Here is a 6400-nt window from a genome sequence, read left to right on the forward strand (position 1 = left end):
ACCTTAAAATTATTTATCATGGACGTGTGAAAACCAAGATGGTTTATCGAAATATTTTATGATTTACGATTTGAATGGCTTAGAGAGATAATGTAACATCTTAAGCGGTTAAGCCCACGGTTTAACACGACAAGAGTTAGATTTATGATATTACACTACAATCAAGTCCAAGTCCAAAGATCATGGTTGAACTTGAAACTCATAACGAGGAATTCAACTCCAGCTGATTTTGAATGTATATGTTATTATTATTTAGGGTAAAGTGCACAAAGGTTACTTCGAATATAGGGTGTTATTTTATTCAGTTTCATGATTTTTTAAAAATTATAAAATAATCCTTAAACTATAAAAATTATTTTGTTGCAAAATCATCCTTGCAACGACAACATTATTATTTTGTCTGAGATATGATCACTTAATTATTTATATGTTTCAAAATCATCCTTAACTTTTAAAAAATCAGTTGTTATTCGATTATAGGATGTTATTTTATTCAGTTTCATGATTTTGAATGTAACAACTGAGATATGATTTCAACACCATTTTCTTACAAGGTCGAATCCTTAACTTTTTCTGCTATGTTCCTCTGTTTTGTCTTCAACTTCAACATTATCTTTGCAACGACAGACTTTGATTTCGGAACCTTGACTCTCAGCAGCTTGAAGCTGCTCGGAGACGCTCACTTAAACATTGGGAGCGTCAGGCTCACTCGTGACCTCCAGGTACCCGATTCCAGCTCAGGCAGAGCGTTATATTCGAAACCGGTGAGGTTCCGGCAACCCGGAACTCACAAACCCACCAGCTTCTCCACTTTCTTCTCATTTTCCATCACTAACCTCAACCCTTCATCCATCGGCGGGGGTCTAGCTTTTGTCATTTCTCCGGAAGAGGACTTCGTCGGCGCCGGCGGAGGCTTTTTGGAACTCCTCGACGATAAAGGCCGGTCCTCAGGGTTTGTCGCAGTGGAATTCGACACTTTCATGGACGTCGAATTCAGAGACATTAATGGCAACCACGTTGGCTTGGATCTCAACATTGTGATTTCTTCCCAAGTTGGTGATTTGGATATTGATCTAAAAAGCGGCAATGCTATTAATTCATGGATCGAATACGAGGCTTCATTTGGAGTGTTTGAAATCTCAGTTTCGTACTCAAATTTGAAGCCCAAGAACCCCATTATATCAGTCCGTTTAGACCTCGATCAATATGTTAATGACTTCATGTACGTAGGATTTTCAGGCTCAACACAAGGAAGCACTGAGATTCACAGTATAGAATGGTGGAGTTTCAGCTCTTATTTCCCGTCAAATTCAGGTTCAGGGTCAAGGTCAACATCTTTTCCGCCACCGCCAACAGAGGCTACTTTAACAAACCCAACCACCAATTCCGTAAAATCGCCGCCTTCGCCTCCGCCTCCGCCTTCTTCTTCATGCCATAACCAGCTTTGCAAAGAAGGTCCAGGGGCAGTTGCAGGGGTGGTAACCGCCGGAGCTTTCTTTTTAGCCTTATTCGCAGGAGGTTTGATATGGGCTTACTCAAAAAAGTTGAAGGACGTGAAGAAATTAGACCATTCTATTGCATCGGAGATGATCAAAACACCCAAACAGTTCACATATAAAGAGCTGATGGCGGCCACGAGATGCTTCAATGCCAATAGAATAATCGGCCACGGTGCGTTCGGGACTGTTTATAAGGGTATTTTGCCCGACAACGGCGACATTGTAGCCGTCAAAAGATGCAGTCATAATAGACAAGGGAAGAACGAGTTTTTATCCGAGTTGTTAATAATTGGGACTCTAAGGCATCGGAATCCCGTAAGACTGCAAGGATGGTGCCAAGAGAAAGGAGAAATCTTATTAGTTTATGATTTAATGCCCAACGGGAGTCTTTATAAAGCTTTATTCGAAGCCAAAACGCCATTGCCATGGCCTCATAGGCAGAAAATTTTGGTAGGTGTGGCCTCAGCTTTGGCCTATTTGCATCAAGAGTGTGATCACCAGGTTATCCATAGAGATGTCAAGACCAGCAACATAATGTTGGATGAAGCTTTCAACGCAAAGCTAGGGGATTTCGGTTTAGCCAGGCAAGTCGAGCACGACAAGTCCCCGGATGCAACTGTGGCTGCCGGCACAATGGGGTATTTGGCTCCTGAATATTTTTAAACAGGGAGAGCAACTGATAAAACCGACGTGTTCAGCTATGGAGCAGTGGCTCTAGAAGTGGCTGGTGGAAGAAGACCGATCGAGGGAGACGGTAACGCGGCAGGGAAAGACATTTCAAGTGGCAATTTAGTGGAATGGATTTGGAGTTTGCATAGAGAAGGTAGGTTGTTGGATGCCGCAGATGCTAGACTCGAAGGCGAATTTGATGAGGCCGAGATGAGGAGGGCGCTTTTGGTTGGATTAGCATGTTCGCACCCTGAACCAGCGTCTCGACCCACAATGAGAAGTGTGGTCCAAATGCTGGTGGGTGAAGCGGTGGTCCCAGTTGTTCCTAGAACCAAACCTTCAACGAGTTTCAGTACTTCCCAACTATTATTAAACTTACAAGACAGTGTATCTGACTGGCACTGCGATGGTAATGTCACCATCTCCGGTTCCTCATCAGACAATAGCCACATTGGTGTAAATGTTGCGTAGTAACAAAAACAAAATTCTTTTGTTTATGTATATACGACACAATAACATGTAATTTAAGCAGGAAGTTGATTGAATGGGTGGGGGGGGGGGGGGCTCACAGTTGTAGAGAAATGAAAATGATGGGGTATTTTCCGTTGTAGAAGAAGGTTGCTTAGTTGCTTTCACAAGTAATCTCCTTTGTCAAAAGGAAACCTGTGAGCTTGAGTAGAGGCCTGGTAAAGTATACTTGAGGAAAGGTGCCAACTTATTATTCATTTTAACTAATAAAATATGCAAGTGTTGGCATTGGTACATGTACGTGGTCATACAGAGTGTATTTATATATTGAGTCGATGTATAAAATAAAATTTGAATAATTCAAATTCTTTTAATATAATATATTAATTTTTATATTCGAATTGAGTCTCTTAATTCTATATGAGTACGAAAATTACGAATATATATACATATATTATATATAATTATATTAAACCTTAAAATTAGAATTAAATAGTATTATAATATTATAAATATTTATAATTAAATTTAAACAAAAACTTAAACAACTCGAACCAACTCGACTTGAATTTCAAAAACTCGACTCCACACGAAAAGAAATTAAATAAAAATTAAGTTATAAAATAGGACTAATCAACACAATTAATTCAAAAAAATAATAATTCAAATCATATAATTTTATATCATGTTAAAAACATATTTGATATGAATGCCAAATACAAATAATTTAAAAGGTTTTTTTAATAGCTGTCGGTTAAGCTTTTGGATCAATGAACTCATATAAATATAAATGTTATTTTTAAGATTAATATTTGATGTATTAATATTGTATAATTTTATATATTATCTTTGTTAATAAGATGATAGTACATGATTAATAATAATATATAATTTAATTTTTATAATATATATTATTATTTGATTTTTTTTTATAATCATTAGTATTCAATTTATTAATCAATTAATCCGGATCGGATACTACAAAGACAGAGCAATCCTCCCAAACCAATTTGTTCCATTCACAAATGTCAGGCTTTGAACTTCTGACATTGCTTAAGGAATCTAATGTCTTATCCTACTAGACCAACTAGTTGTTGGTATTATTATTTGATATATTAATAATGTATAAGTAATACCTTGGTTTTTTTACTCAAATATCATAAAAGATAACTAAATATATCATTTTTACATTCATTGCTGATTATTTACGAATCTAGCATAATTTTGTGCCACGTAAGTGGAAGACACTTCTTTCAAGAAGCATTTTTCAAAAGACGCTTCTTGTAAGAAGCTCTTTTCAGAAGACATTTTATACATAAAACATCTTTTGTTTACGTGACATGAAATAGCCTGAAATTTTTAAATTGGAATTGAATGAAAGAAGAAGAAAAATAGGCATAAATTATGAAAGAAAATTATATAAATTTTATCCAAAAAATCAAACGAGTATGGTGCACATCAAAGAAACATAATTGCACTTGCACGAGCATGAGCCAGGTGGCGACGACGAAATGCATGTATTAGTCTTATATTCAATCATTCAATAAATATAAACTTAAAATGTTATATTCAAACATTTGAAAATCCACACATTTAAACACTTGAAACCCACATATTTAAACAATATGGGCTAATAAATGTGCGTTGTCACGGTTGCCTGACTTAACTCTTGCTTGTGCTTGTGCAATTACGTGTTTTCAACAAGCACCATGTCCGTTTTATTCATTTTGAATAAAATTAATATTATTTTCATTCATATTCCCCCTATTTTTTTTATATTTTTCATTTCAGTCCAATTTTAAAAGTTATAGCCTTTTTGTTATACTTTAGTGGAACGTGCTTCCCGCAAAAAGCGTCTTTTGAAAAGAGCTCCGTTTACGTGGCATAAAAGAGTATTAGATTAAGAAATAATCTAGAATAGATATTAAAATGATAAATTATTTTTAAATGGGGATATGTTTAGATAAAAAAAACCCTTATTAAATATAAACCTTTATTAAATAAAGGCTAAAATCAGAGGCATACACAACATAAAAGAAAAGAAAAGAAAAGAAGAGAACAAATTTTAGTAATGTTTTTAAAAAGTGATTTTGAAAGATGATGTTAGAAAGTGATTTTGAAAAGTTAAGTTTAAAGTTTAAATGTTTAGTATTGTTATCTAAAAGTAATTTTTAAAAAAAAGATAAAATATCTACTTTGGACATTACAAGATGAGTTGAAAATATATTAATTTAATTATTTTTAAATTGATTATTTATATATAATATATCAATTTGAAGCACAATTCAACTTACTTCAGTGGTTAAAGAAATTGTTGTTGTTCTTAGAGGTTACGTGTTCGAGCACCAGCGACTGCAAGGGTGATTGGGCGTTTATCGTCCATCGCTAAATGGTTGATCATACTTGGAATATATACAACTTTGTAATCACATTTAGCTTATAAACAATATATATATATATATATATATATATAATAACTTACTATTAATATTTTAGTAGTAAGTAATTAAAATAAATTATTAAGTAGTAAAATACTTTTAGAAATAAGAATATTAAATTATTGAAATAAAACGTAAGTAATACGTATTTTACAAAATAAAAAAAAAATAAAAAAATTTCTATCTTCAATTGTATTTAGAAAAGAAAAGCATGTGTGGGGTTGTTAGAGAGAAAGGTACAAAATAAAGATCATCTAATTTCTTAGTACTAATTACCATCAAGACTTCATTTAGAAGCATGTCTATTTCATATATTTTAAAAGCTTTATATATATAACTATCCAGAAAGTTGGATTTCTTCTGCCTTTTCTCTATTAGGATTTGCAAACACTTTGATAAGCTTAACATTCTAAGCTTTCAAACTCTCTCAACTAAATATTTAAATTAAAATATCTCAATCAACTCCAACTTTAGAGTTGAACGGAAACTAAACTCATTAAGTGATTTCGGTGATAAAAAATATTATTATTTTTAGAAGTTATGACTTCGAGTAGATTTGTTAGTGTGTTGTTAATTAATTAAAAAAATATGAACATATATTATCTTGTAATCACCACGTGTTAATAAAAAAGAAATTAAATGTCAATTCATATCTCTAAGAAGTTTTTTAATCTACACAAATTAATAAATATTTCTGAAACATTTAATCCAATTAGTAGGTATTTAACGCCAAAGTAGATAAAAAAATAAATCTAAATAAAATAATACTTTAACTTAAAGATTTAATTAACATATTTTTACTTTTTAAATTTAAAATTATATAAGATGTGTTCAGACACCATAACTTAATTGAATTATAGTTAATTATACTCATAATTATCAGAAATTTTAATTACTTAATCATGTTTGACAAATATAATATGGTTACATCTTAATCTATCGTGTGAATTGTAAATACAAACAGTAAATAAAATGAATTTCAAGATCAATTAATTAGCATTCATATATACTTATTAAAACTCCCCTCCTTAATTTCTAAACTAAATTTAATCATTAAATTTCTAAGAAGAATTAAATTTAATCATCAATTAATTAGCATTCATATTTTTTAAATTAAAACGTACATTTTGAAAGGCACTTCCACATCCGCGTGCCTTTATCAAAAGGACGTCATTTCCGTCAATAATGTTGTTTGACTGCCATTTTGATTAAAAGAAGTTTAAAATACCATAATATTGCCAAACTCTGGATTCTAATGCCTTCCTTTTGAAATGATAAAGATAAAAAACTTCATTTTTCAACATGCTATGCATTCCAAGAATCCGA

General features: G+C 32.3%; 1 pseudogene; it reads left to right on the top strand.

Moving 5' to 3' along the window:
* The first annotated feature begins 527 nt into the window (after nt 1-527).
* LOC120146077 lies at nt 528-2692 on the top strand (annotated as a pseudogene).
* The last annotated feature ends 3708 nt before the right edge of the window (nt 2693-6400 follow it).

Source organism: Hibiscus syriacus, unplaced genomic scaffold, assembly GCF_006381635.1.
Source record: "Hibiscus syriacus cultivar Baekdansim isolate YM2019G1 unplaced genomic scaffold, ASM638163v2 tig00110895_pilon, whole genome shotgun sequence".
Lineage (NCBI taxonomy): Eukaryota > Viridiplantae > Streptophyta > Magnoliopsida > Malvales > Malvaceae > Hibiscus > Hibiscus syriacus.